The sequence below is a fragment of the Gymnoscopelus microlampas genome (assembly GCF_963454915.1).
Source record: "Gymnoscopelus microlampas genome assembly, chromosome: 22".
Lineage (NCBI taxonomy): Eukaryota > Metazoa > Chordata > Actinopteri > Myctophiformes > Myctophidae > Gymnoscopelus > Gymnoscopelus microlampas.
Window position 1 is genome coordinate 4465832 of NC_139959.1, and position 10513 is coordinate 4476344.

A 10513-nucleotide genomic window follows, 5' to 3' on the forward strand; every position below is an offset into this window, starting at 1 on the left:
ATTGGCTATTTTCGCTGCGCAACATGCTTCCATAGAAGACACGCTGGCTTCTATGCAATCCAAATCACTGAAATCAGTCGAACTTTAATCCATGAAATAGTGCACCACATAGTATATTTACACGGTTATCTGAGTGGTGCTCTGCTGCAGTATGGCTAGATGAATGTGTAATTTACAGTTTAGGTAATAGATGTATTGTATCATAACCTAAAAACTGGAACGACAACGAGGTGGTACTTGCCTTCACTTAATATGTGAATTGTGTTTTCTATTCTTGTCCTCCAGATCTTATAATAATTGCAAAACTCTGTTTCACTGAAAGTTTCTTGTAAAATATTTGCTAGTTTGCTAGTAAGTCACAACAGTTTTTGTTCTCTTGCATGCACCAAATCTACAGCCTGCCAGTTGCAGACCTTTAGAGTCGAGAAGAGTTTACAAAGTCTCTCATGATAGCAAATATTTGGCTGGATTAGGACATCACATGAGGTTTAAAGCCAGGTAGGCGAATGGATGAAGTGGAAAATGACACTAAAAACCTCTACACAAAGCGTAAAATAAAGGTTTTCAACTTGGCCTCCACGAGGCTCTGTCATCGTCCAAAATCAAAAATGTATCCAAGGTAATATACATGCTGTAAAATGAGTCATATTTTAAAGCCTTCATGGTGAATTAGACAGCTCGGGGATCACTCTCGCAGCCCGTTGTGTAAGTGGAATTGGCACAGAGAGTCTGGTGATTGGAAGAGACCCAGCAGCAGTCGATCTATCAAGCCCTCTGGCTAGCCGGTCCCTAATTGGAACACAATGTACAGTAGAGATGATCTCCATTTATTCATGAACCAGGATGCATCTGCAAGGCACTATTTAAGAAGTTTCTCCAACTGGGAGCAACAAGATATCTTTAGTGTGACTCAAGTGAAATTAACCTTTCAAATGCATTCTGTGGGGGGTATTGTTAAAACTCATTTACTGTGGGTTTAGAAGGGAGAGAAGAACCTTATTGGCACCGAATAATATGGCGCTCTCCTCTTGGTGAATAAGACATTTCTGCAAGCAGGGACCCACAGTAGGTGGATAACCTGTGATTAAAATATATAAGGAGAATTAACTTTGTAAATAACCAAGGGGAAGTACTGTTTCTAAACATGCCTTTATTCACAATGATTGGCACGTTTCTAAAGTTTCTAGAGGGCCACTACTCTGACATTGACATTGAAGTTAACATTGCAGTGCCAGTGAATTCATTCACCGTAAATGCTGTGATTTACGATGTGATGCATGGGAAAGGTAAAGAACCAGGGCACCAGCTCCCGTGACATGAATAGTTCAATTCAGCCATAGTAGCGATGACATCGCAGTGGCCCCAGTGTCAAAGGCAGAACAATTAAATAGTAGGGCTCGGCAAGTAAACATGTTTTTATCTGTTGTCCAGGTGATGTGAAATCAAATCCTATGGCTCTGTTTAAACACTGGCATCATATGTCAAACGCATGCATGTGTGGCCATTCAGCGAGGGCACAATTCCTGTTTTGTTCCCTTTGTGCCGAAATGCGGTCTACCTGTAGCCTACTTTCTGTGGTTGAGCCTCATCCTCTGTTCTCTTGATGGAGCACTACAAAGCCCCAACATGAGAACTCCGGACGGCTTTTTGTCCCCATCTCGCTTTCACCAAGTATCCCACGTCAAGGTGAAGCACAATGGCCTTCAGATTACCAGGGCGTCGTAGGGGGGAGAGGGGGGGGGGCTAAGCAATAGGGATATGTTAACCACTGGCGCTAAAGTGCTGATGTACAGTGATAGGGGAGACATGGAATTGTGGGCAGAGATACAATGAGGGTCTTTGTGGTCCATACCTCATGCAAAGAAAACGCATCTGGATGAAGTTTTGTAGTTTGTCCGGGTGCTAGCCTCTGCTTGTTTTATCTCTCACTCCTCCACGTAGCATTGTGGCTAGTAAGTGATGAGACACGATGATGACTCACGATAATTTTTCGTTACTTCACGAGTGATTCGGACCCGCACAGAGCCAGCAAAGTGAGTTACCAAGGAATGTGTTGCCATGAGTCCATAAGTAAAACTTCAGCACATTTTTCCATACCCACAACACAGAGTAAAGGTTCTTTAACCACTTATGCACTATATGCTTTGTTGTATAGCAAAAATAGCTGATCTACAAGCACACAAAGCATCATGATGTGACGCGTTGTGAGCTTGTAGATCTTTACATTTAGAAATAAAAGAAAAAGTATTCGCCATGCCCAAAATAGGGACACCAGTTGATAAGTCAGAGAACACTCTCTCTCCCTCGATCTCTTTTTTATAGTTTATTGTCTTATACAAACAGAGGCTTGGTCGTCTTGTCATGTATCTCTGGGAAATGAATGCAGAGAACTGGAGTTCAACCATTATGCATTATCCCTTTGACTTTGACTTTTAAAACCTGATGAAACTAATTATATTCAATAATAGTACACAGCAAGTACAGGGCAGATCAAACAAACACAATGGCAATTTATTACCTTGTACTGAGTGATATCATGCCATTAGTCACACACGGGTGGTCTGTTACACGCACGGCTGCCAGAGGTCAAAGGTGACGGGGTGAGGTTACGAACACCGAAAAATACCTGTGCGATGTTAAGTGTCAAATCAACAACCAAGGGCAGCAATTATTTCACCATCTACAGTATCAGCACACAAGTCATGGAAATGACAGAACACATGAAACTGGGTTTATATCCAACCGTGGTGGGATAAATCCATCAACACCTAACCAGGGTCTGTATCTCTTCCCCACTCCAGCACTTACTTTTGTATGAATGTTATAGCCTATTTGCATGGCAATTTGCACTGTTTTATGTCCTGGTTAAGTATTTCCCATGAAGTGCATTGAGTTTCTCAATACATGATTTGTGATTTATGAATGAAATTCATACATAAAAGGTCTACATGAAACTAAACATGAGATTGTGCAATTACCGTATCCCTGGTGTGTGTGTGTGTGTGTGTGTGTGTGTGTGTGTGTGTGTGTGTGTGTGTGTGTGTGTGTGTGTGTGTGTGTGTGTGTGTGTGTGTGTGTGTGTGTGTGTGTGTGTGTGCGACTGCGTGTGTTATGCGATGTGACGGCTGTTTACGTTTTGAGGTGATTAAGAGGCAAGAGAGCATAGCTGCATGATGACACTCCCAAATGCATGCTGGGTGAATTGAAGCATGATGCAGTCTGGTGATATGCACGATTGACTCTCTTAGTCACCACAACACCACAAAAACACGGGTGTGTGTGTGTGTGTGTGTGTGTGTGTGTGTGTGTGTGTGTGTGTATGTGTGTGTGTGTGTGTGTGTGTGTGTGTGTGTGTGTGTGTGAGAGAGAGGGAGAGAGATAGAGAGAGAAAGTGAGTCTCAATCCATTATTGCAAAAATAGTGCAAAGACATGAATTTTGCAAAGACATTAATGTTCTACTTAGACATATATATCGTTGCTGTCAGGTGTGTTTTTCAGTAAATTAACGCCCTAAAAGCATCAAAGGTAGCAGATTTGCAAGCTCAAAACCCGGCTCGAAACGTGACGCGATTTTGAGCGTTTTGAGCCTGTCAATCTGCTACTTTTGCTGTTTTTGAATTTGAATCCTGAAAAGTAACAGTTTTGGACATATGAGGTTTCCACCGTCCGGACGGAGACGATATAAAAGTAGTATAGATAGATCATAGTGCAAAATACTGCACAACGTTGGTCAGGAGATGCTCGGTCAGAAGAGTGTAGAACAGATAAATGCAGTGTAGGAATCTCTTATTCATCTTTCACCCACCTAAAAGAACAGATTTTTTGGCGAGTGATATCGTCATGCGGCGAAGTATTATGGCGTATGTAACCCACTCTGTGTTTTCCATGAGTCAGAGAGAGAAAGAGAAAGAGAGGGGGGGATAGAGACAGAGAGAGGAGAGTGATAGTGAGGGAGAAAGGGACACAGAGAGAGAGAGAGAGGCGTCAGGCCGGGCACGAGGATGCCAACACCATAAGACTCACCATCTGTCACCAATTCCCTTTTTTTGTTGTGTGTGTGGTACCATTCATTTCTTTCATTTGTTCACTTCTTTGTTCCAGCCTGTTATTCTGGGGACGACCGAAGGCAGCCTGAGGCAAGCCTTCATTAACAGAATCAAAAACAGAAAGTGTCACACTTCATACTGGCCTTATTCCAGGGGTTATAACTAGTCATAAAGAAAGAAAAACTGCCTTCAAATGGCTACACAAACATAAATATACTGAAATTAAATCATTATGACATTACTTTGAAAGTAGACATTTTTCTGTGGCTAAAGAATTTCATTGTAAACCATGTTCAATTAAAAACAGCATCACTTGGAACAAATCTGTTGGGTTCACATCAACAAAGTGTTTGTTTTGTTTTGCTGAGAGATACTGCAGGAGGGCTGCCAAATCTTTGTGTGATAGAGACTTTTTACTTTTCCATGAACCACTTGAACCCTAGCATCCCTATTCTGGGGGGAACATTAGCCAATCTACCAGCTCCTACAAGCTTGTAGATCGGCGAAGAGGTTTGGTGTAGAGGGGAAAAAGAGCAGACCAAGTGCAGCCTAAGGTCAAGTTTAAAGTATTGAGGGTTTAAAGGGGCTACACCATGAATTTAAAAAAAATATATTATATATAAATATTGCCCCCTAAAACGTTTTAAACAGGTTGTAAGCCTAAAAAACATCCAGATATTTTTTCTCACAATCTGACTGTCTGTCATTCCAAGCTTTTTCAGCTGCAATACCAAAACGTCCTTTTGGGCAGGGAGGGGGGCTACTGAGCAATTCTGTCTGGCCATCATCAATGCAAAGTCAAGGCAAGTGATGTCACTTGCCTTGCCATTCTGAAATGGCCTGTTCAGACACGCCCATTCTGAAAATCTCTGAAAAGAGAATGAATGACTGAATGTTAAAATGTTTTGGGGGGTACAAGAGACACTGGGGAGCCCAAAAAATACCAAAAACCAAAAAAAAAAAAAAATCATGGTAGCCCCTTTAAGTGGTTAAATGTCTGAAAACACACATTTAACATGAATTCGATATGTATGGGGGGTCCCTGCTTCATCTCTCTCTCAGCTAGGAAAACAAAACGTTGAAGACCCCTGCATTAAAGAGAGGTGGGAGGCAGAGGAGGAGGGAAGGAGATAAGGAAGAAAGAGGATGGGGAATGGAAAGGGCTGTACGAGAGGGAGAGGGAGGGGAGGAGGGAGAGACAAAATAAGATAAGAGATCATATAACCTTTTGACAGTTTATATGAAGTGAATATGTCTTAACCTGCCTTGCCTTAGAGATCTAAATCAACCAGTCTGGTTTTTAATCCAGTCACAATGCACGCTGTATTTTAGTTTTTCATTGCCATCATAAAACTCTGTTTTGTCACTGTAATCTTATTGATGAACTGTGAGAAGTTATGTAAATGAGTTCTTGAGAGAACCTAATTTTGTGCTGTAATATATGTACTGTATAGACAGAATGATGTGCAGAAGAAAGAAATACACAAAGGGGATCTTCTGAAGTGGCTATTCATTTTATATCGTTTGCCAGTCTCTTAATGGACCACATATGGAAAGTTGAAAACTGAGAACAACACACATTTTGACATGAATCCATTGAGACACGCTGTTTTTATTAATATAAAGTTGAGTGCAGCAGGGGGTCACTTCATATTTCATCCATACAGGATGAAGATTTCACAGATAAGAGAGGGGAGATGCTCTGACTCAGTCAGATAAGCGGATGCTAATCCTTGCATTCCACCGGTCACCCTCCTTCCAACTAATGTAATGAACAGCACAGAAATACACACTGACAGCAAGAGCTCACATACACACACACATGCTTACAACACACGTATGGTACGCATACATGCAGAGCTATCGCCCAGGCCTGGCTGACATGTTTCACATGATTCAGAGAGAGAGACTTGAAGCCCAGTGAAAATAAGGGTAGCAAAGTTCGCATGAGTCTGCATTTTTCTAAATCAACCTGAAACGCTAGGAGCCCTGGCATGAGGCTCAGGGTTGTGGGGGGGGGGGCCTGGCAACGATGCCAAAACGGATATGCGGAGAGACAGATGAAGACACACAGACCGTCTCCTCCACACAAAACATATGCAACAATCAAGCACCCATGCTCACGCGCACACACACACATCATACCACATCGTTCCACACACAGCACACACCAGCCACCCCTCCACAGTCCACACACACACACACACACACACACACACACACACACACACACACACACACACACACACACACACACACACACAACATCACCCCACTCTCTCACTCGGGGCACGATTTGCGTAGATGTTTGCCTACATGTAAAATCTCTGCTGGGAGGGAACATGTTTTGATTTGAGGGAGAGAAGTGCGTCTCGTTGATTTACTATGTTTACGCACCACTCTCGTGTTTTGAAACCTTTTCGCATAGCTTTCTAAAAGGTCATAGAGTTAGACTTGGTGCTTTTGCTTTCATGTCATGGAAAACCTAATACTCAACATATTCTTCACGACCGTGGCCTCAGAGCTAGTTACCCCCTCACTCTGCCCCCTCACTCTGGGAACCATGGTGGAGAGTATGTCGACTCATTTTACGAAAAACAGGGTGTACGCAAAGATGATTTTAAACTCTCCCCTGTGACAACAGATGAGGTGTTTAAAAAATTTAGTGCACTCCAACAACACAGAGCCACAGGTCCCGACAACATCCCCGCCAAATTTCTAAAAGACTCAGCCGCCTCCATTGCTCCAATCATTACCCACATAATAAACCTCTCCATCATACAGGGACGGGTCCCTAACGAAGCAAGAGTGACCCCTCTGTACAAAAAAGGAAACCAATTAGACCCTGGCAACTACCGCCCTATTTCTATTCTACGACCTCCAGAAGGCCTTTGACACCGTTAATCACCCAATTATGATCAATAAGCTCAAAGCAATAGGTTTTGATGACACGTCGGTGAACTGGATGAGATCCTACCTGGAAGGGAGGGAGCAAGTGGTGGAAGTAAGCGGCACCCAGTCCCCTCCCCTCCCAGTGACTTGTGGTGTTCCTCAAGGAAGTATACTAGGACCTCTACTGTTCCTGATATATGTGAATGATATGTCTTCAGCTTGCGACTGCAAACTGTTCCTGTTCGCAGATGACTCGGCTCTGCTGGTCTCGGACAGGGACAGGCTGCAGGTTGAGAAAACTCTGAGCACTGAACTCAACAAGATCTGCATCTGGCTCTCCGACAACAAACTCTCATTACACCTGGGTAAAACTGAATCCATCCTCTTTGGGTCCAACCCTAACCTTAGCAAGGCTGAGAGTTTCATGATCAAAGTGGGTGAAAATGTTATCACAAGAAAGGAGGAAATTACCTACCTGGGTTCCATCTTGGAGGCAAACCTCTCCGGTGACAAAAACGCCGAAAAAAACGATCAAAAAGGTCCACAAAATAACGCGGAGGATGTGGAGGATTGATCGTCTAGTCAGTAAGAATACTCTGAAGATTCTTGTAGGGGCCCTCATACAAGGTCATTATGATTATGCATGCACTTCATGGTATCACAACACCTCCAAGGCCTTAAAAACAAGGCTCCAAACATCCCAAAACAAACTTGTAAGGCTACTTCTTGGCCTCAATTACAAAACCCATCTAACCCATGCCCATTTTGCTAGGATTGGATGGCTTAGGGTTGAGGACAGAGTACTGCAACTTGCTATGGGCCTGGTCTTCAAGATACACCACAACATTGGGATCCCCCTGTATTTGTCAAAATACTTCCAAAATGTTAATCAAGTCCATGATCATAACACCAGAGGCAGCTCCACAAACCATGTTCAACCCAGATTTGGCACAACAAAGGGAATGAACTCGTTCTCATGCTATTCATCAAAAATGTGGAATGCCCTACCAAAAGGAGTAAAGGAGTGTAAAACCCTACTCACTTTCAAAAATGCCCTAAAGATACACCTTCAGGAGGCTGCAATTCAAAAATGGCCCTTGTCCAAGTCCTAACCTACCCCATGTCCTAACCTAACCTACCCCCTACCCCCCCCTCTCTTTCTTCTTTTGTACATATTTTTCACTCTTCATACCAGTAACCTGTAAACTGATTGTATGACATTCTGTATAGTAGTGTGTATATCTGTCTGTCTCTTATATGTCATCATGATTTGTGTGCATGGGGATCTCATCTTAAACAAGCTAAGTGCTTAACTGAGCTATCCAGTTTAGTAGACCTTGTATTGCGAATTTGTACTTCCATGTACTGTTATGTACTGTCATGTACTGTTCTCATGTCTTACTAAATAAAGTACATCAATCAATCAATCAAAACCCCATTGGAGTCCAAGTGCTTGGTCAACAACAAAGTGGTTAGGGATTTTAAATCCGACATTTGTCAAGGCCAACACAGACACACGTTCAGAGAGATTGTTTTTACGTAGATTAACATAATCCTACGACAGGGTGGCTTTTGTGTTTAGAGAAAGCATCCCATAATCGAAAGCCATGGTTACGGTTCAATCCCCACAAAGGCTAATGTGTCAATCAATAACCACATCTAAAGTGAGCAAGACACTGACCCCCCAAGCTGCTCACTCACTATCACTTTACATAAGAGTCCGCATCCATCACACCCACGCAGCCATCATATCTCCATATTTCAACTTTTTATGTTTTTGTGTAAATTAATGACCTACTTCGTCATACTACAATGTCACAATTTTACCTACTCTTTCCTTAACCTGTGATTTGACAATAAAGCTGATTCTGAGTATCCACTGTGGATTCTGACCCCCACAACTGGAGGTGGATTGTCTATGTACACTTGTGCCATATTTATACCTGTTAATAGATTGTTGTTACTGTTAATAATATGTGCACTTTGACTACACACTACTTTACTACTCTTTTTCAGTAGTATTATTAGTAGAAGTAGTAGTATTTGTTACTTCTATAGCTATATCTCTTTGTCTGCATCTATACCGTGTTTCATACATAGCTGCTGTGCTGCCATGACAACTGAATTTGTAGGTCTGTCTGTCTGTCTGTCTAAATTTAATCTAAGACTGGAAGCATTAAAAGCGAATTTTATTCAGGATTTTAATTGGAGACCACTGGAGTAGGCTTGGAGTTAATAAATATTGTATACTGCATATTGCATATGTCATGTTTAATGAAGTGTGTAAAATGTAGAACTTTTCAGTGCTCAACCACACGATGTTCACTGGGGTAAGACATGGAGCGGATGACAAGAGGTACTTATAATCTTGTCAGCCTGTTTGTGTTTCTGCCTGGGAGCTCTCTGTGTGAGCTGACTGAGACACACATCATTATAACACGACGACACACGTCAACTTGGCTTTCAATCACATGTCGTCACTGGCGGGCCGCGGAAACCTTGTATGTTCAAAACTTTTACTTTTCAGGAAATTGTAAAAAGAATGACCTGTGTTCCAATGGATCCAGTGTAGTTATATTTTAGGCACAAGCTATTGTTATACTTTTCATTGGGTAAATGTTTATAAAACCCAAAGACAGACACGTCCACTGTTTCCAAGATTTTCAAAAATATCCAATCTACAAGCTCAAAATCGCCTTTTTAGCTTGTAGATCAGATATTTTTGCTACTTCTGTGTGACTCTTTTGTAAGACGGAGTAGTAGGGCATTGATTTAACAAAAAAAACAAACAGAAAAAGTTGAAATATGGAGATATGAGGTTTCCGCCGGCAGCGACGATGTAAAATATATCATGAAGATATGTTCTGATAACGGCCTGACAAGCAGAATATGACAACACTGCAACACTGCTGAGAGAGTGTCTCAGGCATAGAGGAGTATTGAGTAACATCCTCTGCTCAGCTCATGCAGCATGCAGACTGAAATAGTGTTACACTAAAGGAAGTAAATATGTGTTCAGCATAAACTAGTTGGTGCTGCTGCAACTCCCTGCAGATACTGTATGGCAGTGGTTCTCAAACTGATGATTTAATGTAGGGAGGTCCCCTGATGATTTTCTTAAAGCTGCACTATGTAACTTTCCTCTTCTACCCCGGATTTGAACCCGGTTTTCTGCGCAAGCCCTGAAATGTTAATCATTGAGCCTGCCTGCTTGCTCAGGGGTTAAACTGAATCTTGACCATCAGATTCAGATCCTGTGTCGAGGTGAGACATGACCTTTGATACAATCTGAATGTCTCAATAGAAGAGCAGGAAGACAAAATACAACCATCCTAATTGTATATTGTATTGTAACATACACTACCATACAGATTGGACACAATTACATTTTATTCATTAAAAGAAAGTTACATAGTGCCGCTTTAATGTGCAACATTGTTTTTTTACTCAACAGTAAACCAACCAAATACATTATAAGTGTATACAGGGTATCTGAACATTTCTAAAGTGACAATTTAAGTCACCTTTTTAATACCTCTAAAAAGAAACAAAAACTAAAATAAGACCATTACTA